Source organism: Dromiciops gliroides, chromosome 1 (genome assembly GCF_019393635.1).
Source record: "Dromiciops gliroides isolate mDroGli1 chromosome 1, mDroGli1.pri, whole genome shotgun sequence".
NCBI classification, from domain to species: Eukaryota; Metazoa; Chordata; class Mammalia; order Microbiotheria; family Microbiotheriidae; genus Dromiciops; species Dromiciops gliroides.
Genome location: NC_057861.1, coordinates 693,600,236 through 693,617,718, shown reverse-complemented (window position 1 = coordinate 693,617,718; position 17,483 = coordinate 693,600,236).

The following is a 17,483-nucleotide window of genomic DNA, read 5'->3' as shown; positions in this document are numbered from 1 at the left end:
TTGAACACATTTAAAACTCCTGGAGGGGGGCAGCTAAGTGGCGCAGTGGATAGAGCACTGGCCCTGGATTCAGGAGGACCTGAGTTCAAAGCCAGCCTTAGACACTTAACACTTACTAGCTGTATGACCCTGGGCAAGTCACTTAACCCCCATTGCCTCTCAAAAAAAAAATTAAAAACTGCTGGAGGAACAGAAAGATTTCCTTTCTTTTTCCTTTCCTATGAAGAAAAGTCAAAGGGAAAGAAAGGAAGGAAAATGGGAAGGAAGGAAAGGAAAAAAAGTATATAGAGATCATTCACAGTTGATCATCATGTAATATTGCTATTACTGTGTAAAATGTTCTACTGGTCATTGTACACCCTAATAGCAACATTGTGTGATGAAAAATGGGAATAAACTTGTCTCTTCTCAGCAGTTCAACTATCCAAAACAGTTTCAAAGAACTTGTGATAGAAAATGTTCTTAACATCCAGAAAAAAGAACTGTGAGTTATGAATGCAGATTGAATCATACTGTTTCTTCTTTTGGACTGTTTTTTTTTCTTCTTGTTTGAAGTTTTTCCTTTGTGCTCTGATTCTTCTTTCACAAGATGACTAATGTAGAAATATGTTTGATTGTATACATACAACCTGTATCAGACTGCTTTCTGTCTTGGGGAGCAGTGAGAGAAGGGAGGGGGGAGAAAAGAAAACTTTGGAACTAAGAATGCAGTGAAAACAAATGTTGAAAACTATCCTTATATGTAATATGTAACTGGAAAATAATAAAATAAAATTTAAAAAATGTTCTCTTGGTTCTGCTTACTTCACTTTGCATCAATTCATATATATATTCATACGTTTTTCTGAAATCATCCTGCTCAACATTTCTTATAACACAATAGTATATAACAGTCATATATCACAACTTGTTCAATCGTTCCAAAATTATGGGTATTCCCTTGATTGCAAATTCATTGTCACTACAAAAAGAGGTATTATAAACATTTTTTGCCTATAGGCATATTATAGGAACAAAATCCTGAGAAAAAGACCTATGGTATCATGGTTATTGTAAACAGTAAAATAGCACCCATGGGAAAATTTATATATATATCCACCCATGTGACCATGTACCATCTCTTGACACTAAGCCTTCTTTATTCTGTTTCTACATAATATCTGGCTTATCCTAAGTGTGTTGTAGAGATCGACCATTTTTCTACTGCCATCTGGGATGGTCCTCATAAATAAGCTCCTACTACCAAGTTGGCATCGGCCTTTCTTTCTTTGGAATCTCTGTATCCATTCAGAGATGGGACCATCTCCCTGAATGGCCTACCCCTTTACAATTGGTGTGGCCAGCAAGATAGACTGTTGGAGAGAAGCTTCCATGGAGGTAAACTCAGGTTGGTCATCCATTACCTTCTGGACAGCATGTGAGATGCATGACATGAGTTTGGGGAGGCCTAGAAAATACTGATTAGCTTGTGGCTTCACAGGTGTTCAGCACACTGGGCTAGCTGTTTGTCTTGCTTCATGGAAGATTTATAGCCTAGGAAAATATGAGACTTTCAACACTGTTAAGAGACTTTCAAGTAGCAATTGTCCTCATTATCATGGCACAAGAACAGATTACCTCCAAAGTTAAAGATGGATAACCAGGAATGTTTTCTGGGGAAGAAAAGGGATGGTATAGAGGAAAAGAAAATAAGGGGGGCAGCTAGGTGGTACCAGCCCTGTATTCAGGAGGACCTGAGTTCAAATTTGGCCTCAGAAACTTGACACTTACTAGTTGTGTGACCCTGTGCAAGTCACAACCCTCTGAAAAAAAAAAAAGATTAAAAGACAATAAGAACAGTTTCTCTTTCTCTATCCCTCCTCCCCTATCTGACTGAGGCTGGGTCAGAGAGGAGACAGGAAAAGACGAACTCAATGAAATTTCAGAAACAAAAAATTGACTGCAGCTTTACATTTTGAAATGGGTCTGGCACTTAGAAACTACCAATCTGTTATTAACTCTTTCCTGGTTAATGAAAAAGATAAAAGGTTTGTGTACATCAGGAAAGAGGTAAATGGATTTGATTAGAATATTTAATTACAAACGTAGGGAGCCTTACAAACTAAAGTTAAGTTCTGATCAGTTTTAAAGTATTTACTTTACCTCTGTGATCATTTCTATATCTTGTTTGTTCACAAACTCTCCCCTTATCCATAGCTATGACAGGAAAATTTTTTTCCATGCTCCTCTAATTTATTTTTGATGTTGCTCTTTATGTTTACATTACACACCCATTTAGACCTTATCTTGGTATATGGTATAACACTTTGGTCTATGCCTAGTTTCTACTTTCCAGAGTTCTCAGCAATTTTTGCTTAATAGTGAGTTTCTTCCCAGAAAGATTGGATCTTTATGTTTATCAAACACTAGCTTACTATAGTAATTTACTCCTATATAATATATACTTAATCCCTTCTACTGATCAACCATTCTATTTCTTGGCCATTGCACGATTGTTTTGATGATTACCATTTTGTAATAACATTTGAAATCTAGTATTGCCATTCTACCTTCTTCACATTAAAAAAATAATGATTCCCTTGATATTCTTTGTCTTTTTTACCTCCAGATGAATTTTGTTCTTTTTTTCCAACTCTATAAAGTAATTTTTTGGTTGTTTGATTGGTTATGACACTGAAAAAGTAAATTAATTTCAGTAGAATTATTATTTTTATTGTATTGGCTCAGCATACCTATAAGCAATTAATATTTCTTGTGTCTGTGACAAGTGTTTGGTAATTGTGTTTATATAGTTCCTAGGAATGTATTAGAAAGTGGACTCCCAAGTATTTTATATTATCTGCAGTTATTTTAAATGAATTCTTTCTTTCCATCTCTTTCTGCTGTTTTTTTTTTGTAATATATAGAAATGTTGATGATTATGTGGGTTAGTTTTATTATTGTCTCTTTGCTAAAGTTATTGTTTAGACTGTTTTCTTTTAGTTGATTTTCTAGTGTTCCCTAAATCTATCATCACATCACCTGCAAAAAGGGATAGTTTTTTCCTCCTCATTACCTATTTTAAAAATTTCCAGGGGCAGCTAGGTGGCGCAGTGGATAAAGCACTGGCCCTGGATTCAGGAGTACCTGAGTTCAAATCTGGCCTCAGACACTTGATACTTACTAGCTGTGTGACCCTGGGCAAGTCACTTAACCCCCATTGCCCACAAAAAAAAAAATTTCCTCTTCTGATTACTATAACTAGCATTTCCAATAAAAAATTGAATAGTAATGGTGATAATGCATATCCTTGCCTAACATTGATCTTCTTAGGGACATTTCTAGTTTATCTCCATTATAGACAATTCTTGCTCTTGGTTTTAGTTAGATAAAACTTATTACTTAGAGAAAAGGTCAAGTTATTCCTATACTTTCTAGTGCTTTTAATACGAATGGGTGCTACATATAGGTCAAATGGTTTTCCTCCATCTATTGATATAATCATATAATTTTTGTTGTTGTCATTTTGAGATGGTCATCTATGCTGACAGTTTTCTTGGTAGTGAACCAGCCATGCATTTCTGGTACAAATCCCACTTGGTCATAGCATATTATTTTTGTCATCTATTGCTCTAGCTTCATTATCAGTATCATATTTAATTTTTGCAATAATATTCATTAGGAGAACTGGATTATCATTTGTTTTCTCTGTTTTTGCTTTCCCTGCTTTAGGTATCAAAACGATATCTGTGTTACAGAAGGAATTTGGTAGGACTCCTTTTTGACTTATTTTTTCATATAGTGTACCTAATATTGAAATAAATTCTTCTTTAGATAATTGGTAAAATTCTCTTACAAATAATCTGTTTCTAGGGATTTTTTTGCTTAAGGAACTTACTTATGGCTTGTTCAATTTATTTTTTCTAAGATAGGGATACTTAAGTACATTATTTTTTCTGCTGTTAATATGATCAAATTATATTTTTATAAACATTTATCTATTTAATTTGTATTATCAGTTTTATTTGAATATAATATAATCGTTCCTACTAATTGTATTAATTTCCTCTTCCTTCATTGGTGATGTATTCACCTTTTCATTTTTGATATAGGTAATTTGGTTTTCTTTATTTTTAAAACTCATATTATCTATGGGTATTTTATTGGATTTTTTCACAAAATCAACTCAATTTTCTTTATTAGTATTTTTTTTTACTTTCTATTTTTAATTAATCTCTTGATTTTCAGGATTTCTCTTTTTATACTTAATTGGAGATTTTGATTTGTTCATATTCTAGTTGTTTGTTTGTTTGTTTGATTTTTGTTCCATGCCCATTTCATTGATCTGGTCTTTCTATCTTTTATAGATGTAAGCATATATGAATAGATAATTTCCCCCTAAGTATAGCTTTGCCTACACCCCCATACATTTTATGTCATTTCATTGTGGTTCTCTTTAATGAGATTGTTTCTATGATTTTTTGACCCACTGATTCTTTTAGATCAGGTGATTTATTTCCCAATTAGGGGTTGTTAAGGGCTAAAATTCTACCTAAACTGTCTAAAATCTAATGAGTGGTTGCCAATAAATTATAAGCTTTAGCAAGAGTTAGACTTTTAAGCATTTATTAAGGAGAATAAGAATTTGGTAAAGAGAGAGAGAAAAGCCTACATTCATCTATCTATTAAAGGGAGAGCACATTTCTAACTCCACTCTCCACCAGAGCCCAAAGGAAAGAGCGCAAGACAGAGCTCCAGTCTCTTCCTTCTTCCTCCCACTAACCAGTGTCACTTCCTGACGTTAAAGAAAAGACACATGTTCTTGCCCTCAAAGACCTTCCTTTCATGGCGGAACTTTTCTACAGTAAGTCTCCAGCAGGTGGCATCATTCCAATCGTTACAGGGTGTGTGTGTGTGTGTGTGTGTGTGTGTGTGTGTGTGTGTGTGTGTGTTGTGTGTGTTTGTGGGGGGACAGGGTAAATTTTTTTTTTATTTAGAATTTTCCTGGGTTACATGTAAAAAAAACCTAAAGTTTTCACAATGATTTTTAAAAACTTTGTGTTCCAAATTTTCTTTCTTCCTCCCTCCTCAACCTTCCCTAAGAAATCAAGCAATTCAATATGTCATACATGTGTAGTCATGCAAAACATCTTCACATTGGTCAGGTGATGAAAGAAAATAGACAAAATATCTTTAGAAAGAGGAACTAACAAATAAAATTATACTTCAATCTGTATTCAGATACCAACAGTTCTTTCTCCGTTGATGGTTTACATTTTTCATACGTCCTTCTGATAGCACCATGTTCATCATTTCTTTCACAGTTACTATCGCTAATGGTATTGCCCTGCATCTTATTCACTCTCCTTGATATTTACCCTATTTTCTATCTTCTTTCATCCTATCCCTCCACAAAAGTGTTTTGCTTTTTACTGCCCCCTCCCCCAATCTGTCCTCCCTTCTTTCACCTCTCCCTCCCTTATCCCTTTCCTCTCCCACTTTCCCTCAGGGCAAAATATATTACTATACCCACTTGAGTGTGCATGTTATTCCCTCTTTGAGCCAAATCTGATGAGTGTAAGATTCACTCACTCCCCTGCTCCTTCCCCATCTTCCCTTTCACCCTATAATCTTTTTCTTATTTCATTTATGTGAGCTACTTTACCCTCTTCCACTTCTCCCTTTGCCTTTCTTCCAGTGCATTACTCTTAGCCCATAACTTTATTTTAAAGATGTCATCATGGGTCAGTTAGGTGAAACAGTGGACAAAGCACCAGCCCTGGACCCAGGAGGTCCAGAGCCCAAATATAGCCCCATTCATAAGCCACCTCACCCTGCCAGCCACACAAAAAATGATAGATGACAAAATAAATGCTTTATCTACATCATTCCTTCATATTCAATTCACACCTGTGACCTCTCTCTAAGTATATTCCTTTTAGCTGCCCTATTACTGAGAAAGTTCTTATGAGTTAGAAGTATCATCTTCCCATGTAGGTATGTAAACACTTTAACTTTTTAATATCCCTTATGATTTTTTTTCCTGTTTACCTTTTTATGCTTCTCTAGGGTCTTATATTTGAAAGTCAAATTTTCTGTTCAGTTCAGGTCTTTTCATTACGCGTGCCTGAAAGTCCTCTTAGTCATTGAAATCCCATTTTTCCCTTGAAAGATTATACTCAGTTTTGTTGGGTAGGTGATTTTTGTTGTAATCCCAGTTCCTTTGCTCTCCAAATATCATATTCCATGCCCTTCGGTGCTTTAGTGTAGAAGTTGCCAGATCTTGTGTTATCCTGACTGTAATTACACAGTATTTGAAATCCTTTTTTCTAGCTGCTTGCAATATTTTCTCCTTGACATGGGATCTCTGGAATTGGGCTATAATATTCATGGAAGTTTTCCTTTTAGGATCTCTTTCTGGAGGTGATTGGTGGCTTCTTTAAATTTGAATTTTACCTCCTGCTTCTAGAATATTAGGGCAATTTTCTCTGACAATCTCTTGGAAGATGATGTCTAATCTATTTCTTTGATTATGGTTTTCAGGTAGTCCAGTGATTTTCAAATGATCTCTCCTAGATCTATTTTCAAGGTCAGCTGTTTTTCCAAGGAGATATTGCACTCTTTTTTTTTTATTCATTTGGATTTGCTTTATTGTGTCTTAATTTCTCATAAAGCCATTACTTTCAATATTCTCTATACTATTTGTGTCATTTGAAATTATATGAGGGTGCTTATCTCTGTCCCAAGTTTTAGGGAACTTACCTGCAGTTTCTAATGTATTGCTACTTAAAAATTAGAGGCTATAGCACCAGTTTGGGGCATTAAGCATTTATTAAAGCATATTAAATATTCGTAAAGAGAGAAGACATGGCTCTGAAAGTTCATAAACCCTACCTAGCTAGGATAGAAGAGAGAGAGCAAAGCACAGCTGCCTGAGTGAGTCTCAGGCCAAGAGACAGTGTAAGAGAGCATAAGCTTTTTGCAGTATGGAGGCAAGGCAGTCCTTACTCACCACTTCAAGCTAATTGGATATCATCATTCAAATCTATTGGTTTACTGGACTTGAGGGTGGTCCAGAGCTGTACATGCTGAGGTCAGAGTCTAGAGGACAGACCCTCTAAGGGGAAGGCTTTCAGGTACATGTGGTTTTAATCTCTAATTATCTGTATTCAGAGTTTTAGGTCCAACTTTACTGACTCTGGGCTGGATCTGAAACAGATCAGGCAAGGCTCTGGAGTTAGGTCATTGAGTGGGACTTCTGGAAGCCCCAAAACCCATTATTTTCTCACATAATTTTTAAGCAGTGATTTTATTCAGATAGTTTATATACTTTTTTTCCATTTGGCAAATTTGGCTTTTCAAGCTGTTGACTATTTTTTCATGACCCTCCTGCATTACTCTTATTTCTCTCACATTTTTACCTCTACCTATCTAACTTTTCCCTCTACCTCTCTTACTTTGTCTTCAACGTCCTTTTTGAGCACTTCCATGGCCTGAGACCAATTTATATTTTTCTTGGAAGCTTTAGATATAAGAGCTTTGACTTTGTTATTGTCTTCCTCTGAGGGTGTATTTTGATCTACCTTGCCACCAAAGAAGCTTTTGATGGTCTGCTGCTTTCTTTGCCTTCTCATCTTGGCCACCTATTTCTTGGCTTTTAACTCCTTCTTAATGTGTAGTGCTGCTTCCAGGAAACAATGACCCAAGCTACAGGGGTCCCAAGTGGTATGATTAGGTTCGTTTTCATCCCTCCTGGCCTGTAAGTAACTATGGCTCACTTTCTCTTTAACCTGGAAGCAGAAGTCTGATTGAAATCTGATTCTCTATGGTCAGAAGCTTGGTGTGCCTGTGTCCCTCCCCCACTGGGCCACTGCTGCTAAAGTCTGTTTACTGGTTCAGAATATTGGTGCTTTATCTTAGCTCCAGCAGAGACCACAGCTATTACCCCTGGGCGACTACAGGACCCCTTCACTGGTCCATGAACTGAGTTTCAGAAGTTTCTGAAGATGCAAGTCTCTGGAGGCTCAGGCTGCCTGGGGCTGGATCTGCACCACATGCTGAGCTCCTCTTTCACCCTGAACAGCAAATGATACCATTTGCTTAATTAAGCTGCCTTTGGCTGGAAAAATAATCTCACTCTGTTCTTTTGTGGTTTATGCTGCTCCAAGAGTTGTCTTATGGCATTATTTTTAGATGTATGTGGGCAGATTTGTTAGGAATCCAGTGAGTCACAGCATTTCCTCTGCCATCTTGGCTCTACCCCTCTCCCAATTAGGTTTTAATCTATACCTCCATGTAGGCATTTTATTGCATTATGGTGTGAAAAGCATGCATTTAATACCTCTGCTTTTTTGCATTTTGTGAGATTTTTATGCTTTAATATGGTCAATGTTTTTTATAGATGCTATGTATAGCTGAGAAAAAAAGGTATACTCTTTTTTTATCTTAGTTATCATCATGGAACTATCATATCTAACTTTCCTAAAATTCTATTCATCTCATTAACTTCTTTCTTATTCATATTATTCATAGCTTTATCTAGTTCTGAGAGGGGAAAATTGAGGTCTCCCACTAGTGTAATTTGATTATTTCCTGCTTTAACTTATTCAACTTTCCCTTTAAGAATTTGACTGGTATGTAATTTGCTCTATCATCTATCTATCTATCATCTATCTATCATCTAACTATCTATCTATCTATCTATCTATCTATCTATCTATCTATCTATCTATCTATCTATCTGTCTGTCTATCTATCTTTATTATTGCTATTACTACATTATTTCTGGTCCCTTTTAGAAAAATATAGTTTCCCTGAACGTCTCTTTCAATTAGGCCTATTTTTGCTTCTGTTCTGTATGAGATCATTTTGACTACCACTTCTTTTTTTCATTTCCTGAGGCATAGCAGATTCTGCTCCATTTTCTTAAATTTTACGTTTCAAGTGTGTTTCTTGTAAACATGTGGCTAGATTTTGTTTTCTAATACATTTTTCTACCTGTTTTCCTTTTATGGGTGAATTAATTCCATTTATACTCACAATTATGATCACTAACTGTATTTCCCTAAATTCTATATTCTTTGATATATCTTCTCTTTCTCCTTTATCCTATCTCTTTTAAAAAGTCTGTTTTGATACTGACCACTGCCTCTCTTGATCTTTTTATACTTTAAAAATATTGTTGGATATTGTCCAAAGATCTTTTGTTATGTTGGATACAGCTATCAATATTTACCATATTAGAAACATCTTACTATTATTATTAAATAGTTCTGAACTTGTGAACACTCCTAGCCCCCTCCCCCCCAAAAAATGGAGTATCTTGATTACCTGCAGAGTTCACCAGAATAGAATTTTAGAATCACTGGCTCTAATGTAACTTTATTTTACCAAAACAAAGAAACAATGGCTCATAGAGAGTAGACAATTTCCCCCAGGGTCACAGAGCTAACAAGTGGTAGGAACAAGAATTGAGCTTCTCATCATGAGTTCTTTTACTATACCATGAAGCCTCTCATTAAAATTTAAACTGATTTCATGATGGTGGCCCTCTAAGGGAATTTAACACTAGTTATACCTTGATTTAATGACCTGATTGTTTCTACCATCTGTCTCCTTGAAAGATATGAAAGGTTTTATTCCTCCCATAGTGGCCACCATGTGAGAGGAGCTCAGCTCCTAGCTCCCAGCAACAACTAGAAACTGTGCTTTGAAGGCAGCCTCTTTAGCAGTAAATCAAGGGTATAACTAAAGGAATAATTCTATTTTTCTCTTCACAATTTATGTACAATATGTCCCCAGAGTACTGAAAGGTCTAACAAAAGCACATATCCCCATGGATTTCCCCACTGACAGTCTAATGGGATATTCGTTTTATTGATGCATGAAGATGGTAGGAGATCAAGCCTCTTTGTGCATGATGGATTAGAATACAACAAAATTCCATGCTGAAAATCAACTGGCTCCTTCTGGGAACTAATTTACTCTCCACAGACTCTCACAAGATACAGCACTGCACAGTGAAGTAATCAATGTCATCTATCATTATGCAGTATTCTAATGAGCTGGGGAACATCATACCTGATAATTACTGAGTATAAATAACAATTTTCATGTTTTAATGTGTATCAGTCATCAGCATCATGACTGTTATTATCATCATTATTAATGTTAATATTAATAAACATTTATTGAGTTTCTAACTGAAAGAGTCTATTTTGAGGCTATGGAGGAAGATATGTTTTTCTTGTTGATAAGTGTTAGCATTACTAAAAAGATAAAAATGAAAAGAAACACAAATACTTAATTTACTTATTTAATTCTCTCATTTTTTACGCCCCCTACCTTTATCACTATTAAAATGATGGAGAAATATTAACTGATAAGCTATGAAAGAAAGCACTCTGGCCAGGTGTTTTAGTGGATAGAGAACTGGTTCTGGAGTCAGAAAGAACTGAGTTCACAAATGGCCTCAGGCACTTCCTAGCTGTGTCACCCTGGACATGTCACAACCTCTGTCTGCCTCACTTTCGTCATCTGCAAAATGGGCATAATAATAGCCCCCAGATGTCACAGTTGCTGTGAGGCTCAAAAGCAGTGAGATTTGTGAATTGCTTAGCACAGTGCTTGGCAGATAGTAAGCACTATATAATTGTTAGCTAGCTGCTATCCTCCCACCTCCTGAATACCTATTTGGTCACTTCCTCTTACGGATAGTCAAATTGTTGCCCAAGGAGTTTTCTTAAGGTCATTGTGGAAGTAAATGGCAGAAATTCATTTCAAGCTCAGATTCTCTCTCCAAATCCACTGTTCTTTCCAGTGCATCATGTGATCTCTAATGAGAGATGAAGAGTAGTCACAATGCTTATTGTCTAAAAGATATAATCAAAAATATTTCTAGGACTCAAGACCCTCAATAATCTGTTCCACCTTGTTGAACCAAACTTGGATTTCCCCCAAATATTTTCAGCATAAATCTTTTGCTCTAATCTGCCTGGTTTCCTTACTCTTTATTGGGAAAAGAAAACATTCCTAACTCATCCCTTTTGCATTATGAAATGTTCTCCCTTTCCCCAAGACTGTCAAGCCTTCTCCTATCAAAACTTGGTGAAATGGAAAGTATGTTGAGCTTGTAGTCAAAAAGCCTTAGCTTGAATCCCATTTTCCTATTTTTCTACTTATTACCTATGTGATATTGGGCAAGTCACTTAACTTCCATAGGGAACAGTTTTCATCTGTAAAATAATGGGAATTGGGCTAGATAGTTTCTGAAGCATCTGCCAGCTCTAAATATATGTTCCTATGGACCATTCTTTAATATCTAGCTCAAGCTGTACTTCCCCCAGAATGTCTTCCTTATTTAATAGTATGGAAACAATTTTCTGAACAAAGATTTAAATCTACCTGTTGTTATTATTATTGATATTGTTATTATTAGCTATCATTTATATAGGACTTTAAGGTTTGCAAATTGCTTTACAAATATTATCTCATTTGATCCTCACAACAACCATGAAACATAGGTTCTATAATTATTCTTACTTTGCAGATGAGGAAGTTGAGGTAGACAGAGGTTAAATGTTTTGCCCTGAGTCACATACCTAAATATGTGTCTGAGGCATGATCTAAACTGAGATTTTCGCAACTATATGTCCAGTGCTCTATCCACTGTAATATTTAGCTGCCCAAGTGTGTCACCCATTCTCCTTCCTTTAACTGCTAGTGCACATATTTTTAATTGAATGTTTGGGCACTAACCTACCATATATTGAATTTCGTCTTTCACCATGTTTTCATGTATCTTGTCTAAATTCCTGGATTGTAAAACATTGAGGGGAGAAACCTGGTATTTCCCTCAGCTCCCCCTTTTTTCTGAGCATGATTAATTTATTAGTATGACTAGGAAATACCAATAAATTGGATCCCTCAGCAGTCAAGGATGCATCTGACAGAACAACTCCTTTTTTTCTCCATAAGTATTACTTTATTTAAAGTTTTGAGTTCCAAATTTTATTCCTCTTTTCCTCCCTCCCCTAAAGCCTCCCTGATGTGGTAAGCAATTAGATATGGGTCAACCATGTGCAATTATGTAAAACATTGCCATATTAGTAATTTTGTACAAGAAAACTTAAATAAAAGGAAAATAATGAAAGAGGGTAAAAATAGCATGCTTCAATCTGTGTTCAATCCATATCAGTTCTTTTATCAATTTTTTTGTTGTTGCTGAGGCAATTGGGGTTAAGGGACTTGTCCAGGGTCACACAGCTAGTAAGTGTTAAGTGTCTGAGGTCAGATTTGAACTCAGATCCTCTTGACTCCAGGGCCAGTGCTCTATCCACTGCACCACCTAGCTGCTCCAAGAAATTGATATTTTTATATTTTCTCATAATTTTGCTGGAGGCTTGTCCTGCAAATAGGTTTGTGTTGTTTACTTTTTTGAGGGGTGTTGTTTTGGGGGGGGGCAATGAGGGTTAAGTGACTTGCCCAGGGTTATGAGAACGGATATGAACTCAGGTCCTCCTGAATCCAGGGCTGGTGCTTTATCCACTGCTCCACCTAGCTGCCCCACATTCATCAATTTGACCAATATCCACCCTATGTGCTTATTTGCCAATAGTTATTTTTTTTTCCTCCACCAAAATAGAATTGGAAAGGACTAAAGTGATAGAGTCTAAAGTACTCCTAAATCAAGATTCCCTATATGGTGTCTCCGTAAAGTGCTCATCCAGCCTCTTCTTAAAAGCTTGAATTAAAAGATGCCTCTTCAGAGGCATCTCAATCTATGTTTTATGAAAAAGTTTGAATACATGCCTAACCCTGTACCTTACTTCCTATTTCTGCTCTCAGGGGGAAAGCATACAAAGTTTGATTCTTTTTTCCACAGGACAACCTATCTGACACTTCCCTCCTTTAATTCTTCACCCTCAATGCCCTCATTCTTTCACCTGAAAGTAAGTCTTGGAGAATGATGTAAAATCAGAATGAAAGACATTCATATATAAATGGAACTTAAAGAAAAATGTTTAATACCCCTTGTTCTATGGATAAATTTGAGGGAAGCTTAGAATAACCTGAATAAGTACACCCAAGAAGGAATGTAGCTAGCAGTAAAGAAGACAAGAGAACTAAAGTTCAACTAATAGATTAAAAAAAAAAAAAACTAGAGGCTTGAGGAACATGGGTAATGTAAACACATTGAGTAACCTCCAAATTTTTTTTAAATTTAATATTTTATTTTCCCCAAGTAATATGTAAAACAATTTTAGCCTTCATTTCTTTTAATTTTTGAGTTCCAAATTTTCTTTTCCTCCCCCCCAATATTGAGAAGGCAAGTAATTTGATACAGGTTATACATTTGTAGTCACACAAAACATATTTCCATATTAGTCATGTTATGAAAGGAGACATAGGCAAAAAAAGCAAGAAAAATAAAGTAAAGAAAAAATAGGCTTTGATTTGCATTCAGACTCCAGTTCATTCTCTGGAGATGGATAAGGTATTTTACAATGACTCCTTCAGAATTTTCTTGGATCATTTTATTGCTGAGAATAGCTAAGTCATCGACAGTTGATTATCATACAATATTGCTGCTATTGTGTTCAATGTTCTGGTTCTGCTCATTTAACTTTCTCTCCATTCATGTAAGTCTTTCCATGTCATCATTTTTTATAGCACAATAGTATTTCAGTGAAATCATTTACAAAAACTTGTTCATCCATTCTCCAATGGCTAGACATAACCCACACCCATTCCCCAATGGCTAGACATAAGCCACAACTAAAAGAAATACTTTAAATATTTTTATACATATATGTCTTTTACCTTTTAATTTTTTAATCTCTTTGGGATAAAGACCTAGGAGAGGTATAGCTTGGTGCAAGGGAATGCATGGTTTTATAGTCCTCTGAACACAGTTCCAAATTACTCCACAGAATGATTGAACCCGTATAGTTTCAGAAGCAGTGCATTTGTGTCTCAATTTTCCTACCACCCCTCCAAATTTTTTATTTTCCTTTTCCATCCTATTAGCTAATCTGATAGGTGTACATTGGCAACTCAGAATTATTATAATTTACATTTCTCTTAATGATGGTAATTTAGAGTATTTTTATATGACTAGAGATAGTTATGATTACTTTTTTGGAAAAATTTCTTTTCATATCATTAGACTATAAATTAAGGAATGGCTCTTATTTCTACAAATTTTACTCAGTTTTCTGTATTTCTATATTTGAGAAATTAGGTATTTATTAGAGAAACTAACTGTATTTTTTTCAGTTGATTACTATTTCCCTCCATCCTATTCTCCCCATTTATCCTACTCTCTCTCTCCTTTCACCCTGTCCATTCTCAAAAGTGTTTTTTGTTTGTTTGTTTGTTTTGCTTTTTTTTGGTGAGACAATTGGGGTTAAGTGACTTGCCCAGGGTCACACAGCTAGTAAGTGTCCAGTGTCTGAGGCCGGATTTGAACTCAGGTTTCCTGACTCTAGGACCAGTGCTCTATCCACTGGGCCATCCAACTGCCCCTTTCAAAAGTGTTTTGCTTCTGAAATTTACTTCCCCTATCCTCCCTCTTTTCTTATCCCCTTCCCTACTTTCCTCTAGTGTAAGATAGATTTCCATACCCAACTGAACGTTCCCTCTTTTAGCCAATTTAGATGAGAGTAAGGTTCAAGTACTCTTTCCCATCTCCCCCATCTTCCCCTTTCATGTCTTTTATCTCAGATAATTTACCTCATTCTATCTCTCCTTCTCCCCTACTTCCAGTTCTATTATTGTTCTCAACCCTTAATTAAGAAAATAATCATCCAATCATATTCTACTCAGACCTATTCTCTCTTTGTATACTCCTTCTAATTGCCCTAATAATGAGAACGTTTTTAGGAGTTTCAAGTATCATCTTTCCATGAAGGAATATAAACAGTTTAACCTTGTCAAGTTCCTTATGATTTCTCTTTCCTGTTTACTTTTTTATGCTTCTCTTCAGTCTTATATTTGAAAGTAAACTTTTCTATTTAGCTTTGGTCTTTTCATCAGGAATGTTTGAAAGTTCTAAATTTCAATGAATATCCATTTTTCTGTTTTTCTCAGTAGGTGATACATGCTTGTAATTCCAGTTCTTTGACTCTCTGGAATATAATATTCCAAGCCCTTTAATCCATTAATGTAGATATGGATAAATACTGTGTTATCCATACTGTTGGCTTCATGATAATTCAGTTGTTATTTTGGATGCTTGCAATTTTTCCTGCTTGACCTAGGAGTTCTGTAATGTTCCTAGGAGTTTTCATTTTGGCATCTCTTTGAGGAAGTGATTAGTGGATTCTTTCAATTTTCATATTACTTTCTGGTTCTAGTATAGCATAGCAGTTTGACTTGATAACTTTTTTTGTTCAGTATTTATTATTTTCCAGTACAAATAAGGATAGTTTTCAACATTTGTTTTTATAAGATTTTTAGTTCCAGATTTTCCCCACCCTCCTTTCCCTCCCTCCTCCCCAAGACAGAAAACAATCTAATATAGATTATATATGTGCAATCACATTAAACATATATCTGCATTACTCACATTGTGACTCCAAGGTGCTGGAAGCACTGTCTGTTCCTGGCTGGGTCCAGACCACGTGCTGAGCTCCGCTCTCAGCCTGATCAGCAGGTGATTCCAATTGCCATCTTTGGCTGGAAAATAGTCTTTCTCTGTTCTTATGTGCATTAGGCTGCTCTGTTTTTTTTTTTTTTAATGGCATTATCTGGGAGTGAGTGGACAGGTTTATCTGGAGCTTGTGGGAGTCACAGCCTCTCCTCTGCTGTCTTGGATCTGCCTGCCTCCTTGTTAATTTCTTGAAAGAAGATAGTCACTTAAAAAAAAAAACAACCAGCTTTCATGTAGTTCAATATTTTTAAAAATAGTGTTCTATTTATCCCAATTACATGTCAAGACAATTTTTAGCATTAATTTTTTATTAAGTATTTTTTTATTAAATTTTCTTTTGGTTTCCTTTTGCTTTTTTTTTGTGGGGCAATGAGGGCTAAATGACTTGCCCAGGGTCACACAGCTAGTAAGTGTCAAGTGTCTGAGGCCGGATTTGAACTCAGGTCCTCCTGACAACAGGGTCAGTGCTCTTTCCACTGCACCACCTAGCTGCCCTCTAGCATTAATTTTTACAAAATTTTGAGTTCTTAAATTTTTGGTATCCTTCCCTCACCCGCCCCTTTTGAAAATGATTGGCAATTTGATAAAGGTTATACATGTGCTATTACATAAAATACATTTGCATATTACTCACATTTGTAAAAGATGAAACAGATCAAAAAGGAGAAAAAACATTAAAAACCATAAAGTAAGTGAAAATATATACTTTAATCTTCATTGAGTATGGCAATATTTTATCTGTATGTGGATAGCATTTTCCTTTGTGAGTCCCTTGCATTTAACTTGGACCATTGTATTATGGAGGAATGCTGAGTCCTTCATAGTTATCCATTAACCAATATTGCTGATACAATGTATGATGTTTTCCTGGTTCTGCTTATTTTACTTTTCATCAGTTTCTGCAAGTCGTTCCAGGTTTTTCTGAAATCCTCCTTTTCATCATGTCTTATTGCACAATGGTATTCCGTTACATTTATATACCACAGCTTGTTCAGCCATTCCCCAGTTGTTGGGCACAACCTTGGTTTTCAATATTTTGCCATTACGAAAAGAGCTGCTATATATTTTTGCATATGTAGGTCCTTTTCTCCATTTTATTATCTCTTTGGGATACAGATCTAGCAGAGTTATTGCTACATCAAAGGGTATGCATAGTTTGTTTGCCCTTTGGCCCTACTTCCAACTTACTTGCCAGAATGGTTGAATCAGTTCACAACCCCAACAACAGTGCATTAATGTCTCAATTTCCCACATCCTTTCCTACATTTAACATTTTCTCTTTTTGCCACATTAGCCATTCTGCTAAGTGTGTGGTGGTACCTCAGAGTTGTTTTAATTTGCATTTCTCTAGTAAAAAATATTTTTAGAACACTTTTTCATATGCCTCTAACTTTGATTTCTTCATCTGAAAACTGCCTGTTCATATCCTTTTACCATTTATCAATTAGAGAATGGCTTGTATTCTTATAAACTTGACTTCGTTTTCTATATATTTGAGAAATGAGGTCTTTATCAGAGACACTTTCTATAAAGTTTGTTTCCTAGATTTCTGCTTTCCTTCTAATCTTGGTTGTATTGGTTTTGTTTGTACAAAAGCTTTTTACCTTAATATAATCAAAATTATCTATTTTATATTTGGTAATACTCCCTGTCTCTTTTGTGGTCTTGAATTCTTCCCTTCCCCATAGATCTCACAAGTAGACTACTCCTTGGTTTTCTACTTTGCTTATGGTGTTACCCTTTATGTCTAAATCATGCACAAATTTTGACCTTATCTTGTTATATGGAGTAAGATATTGCTCTACACCTAGTTTGTGTCCTATTGTTTTATAATTTTCCTAGTAGCTTTTGT